The 1,372-nt window shown below is 42.5% G+C and overlaps 1 non-coding gene across 1 annotated transcript; it reads left to right on the forward strand.

Moving 5' to 3' along the window:
- Positions 1-751: 751 nt before the first annotated feature.
- On the forward strand, positions 752-892 carry LOC142452005 (U4 spliceosomal RNA). Its single transcript, XR_012785077.1, has one exon. It is a non-coding gene; the product is annotated as a U4 spliceosomal RNA (small nuclear RNA).
- Positions 893-1,372: the final 480 nt, after the last annotated feature.

The raw sequence follows: 1,372 nt of genomic DNA on the forward strand, positions 1-1,372 counted from the left end.
CCACAGGGTCACTGGGTCAGAATGGACTTGATAAAGCATTTGACTTGGGAAAGCATTTGATAAAATCCATCAAGTTTTCTTGGCGAAAACCTGAAAGAAGATTGACTTAAGAGGAAAATGTCTCAATACGATGCAGAGCATATACAAAAAGCCAACATATGTCAATGGCAAGGGCATTAGAGCACTCCTCATATAAAGGTCAAAATCAGAAGAATCGCCCACTGCTGCCCACCCTGCTTTGTATTAGAAGTCCTACCCAGGGAAACAGGACAATGAAAAGAAGGTTGGAAAATAAGTCCAATGGTCTATTTTCAGAAGATGGGATTAGGTCTATGGGAAATCCCAAAGAGTCTACAGGAAAACTAGAACTAATGAAAAGTATTTAGCAAACTCGGAGGGTCCAAGGTCAACAAACAGAAGTCAGGCTTCTATACACCAGCAATGAGAAACGTGAAAGGGAATTGATTTCATCCACAACAGCAACTAAGGAGACAGTAGAAAAAAATCTATTCAGGGAAATGAAGGGCTTATATGACTGCCATGAAAACGCAACACTACTGAAAGAGATTAAATAGAAAGTGGTTCCATATTCAGCAATTAGAACACAAGGATGTAAAGGGGTCAGTATTATTCAAAGCAAGCAGTAGATTCCATGAGCACCAGGTGCACTCCCAACAGCTTCCTTACAGAAACAGAAAACTCAGTGCTCAGATTGATATGGATTGGCAAGGACCTCAAAAGTTGAAACTGAAGCTTTGCGCAGTGGCAATATCGTAGCCAATGAGGTTTACCCGAGGCGCGTTTATTGCTAATTGAAAACTTTTCCCAATACCCCGCCGTGACGACTTGAAATATAGTCGGCATTGGCAATTTTTGACGGTCTCCATGGAGACTGAATTAAAAAAAATTTTTTTTAAGTTGAAACTGTTGAAAGAGAGAACAAAGGTGGACATGGTTTTTTGAACATGTTATCAAGAGAGCCCCGTCACTGGAGAAGGACATGTTTCATAAAGTAGAGGGTCAGCAAAAGAGGAGACGCTCCATGAGACATGTTGGCACAGTGGCTGTCACCGCGGGCTCAAGCAGCAGTGATTGTGAGGATGGTGCAGGCTTGGGCACGGATCAATCACCATGAGTAGGAACCGACTCAGTAGTAACAGTGACAATACAGCTACAGCAATCAAAAATGCCCGGTACACAACAGACAGACAAAGGAGTAGAACTGAGTGAAGAAATAAACCCACATCTGAAGAAAGCTGACGGTGCCCGGCTATCAAAAGATATAGCATCTGGATTCTTAAATGCTTGAAGGTAAACAGTGGCTATCTAGCTCAGAAGCAACAAAGCCCACATGGAAGAAGCACACCAGCCT

The sequence above is a fragment of the Tenrec ecaudatus genome, chromosome 6 (genome assembly GCF_050624435.1).
Source record: "Tenrec ecaudatus isolate mTenEca1 chromosome 6, mTenEca1.hap1, whole genome shotgun sequence".
Classification (NCBI taxonomy): Eukaryota; Metazoa; Chordata; class Mammalia; order Afrosoricida; family Tenrecidae; genus Tenrec; species Tenrec ecaudatus.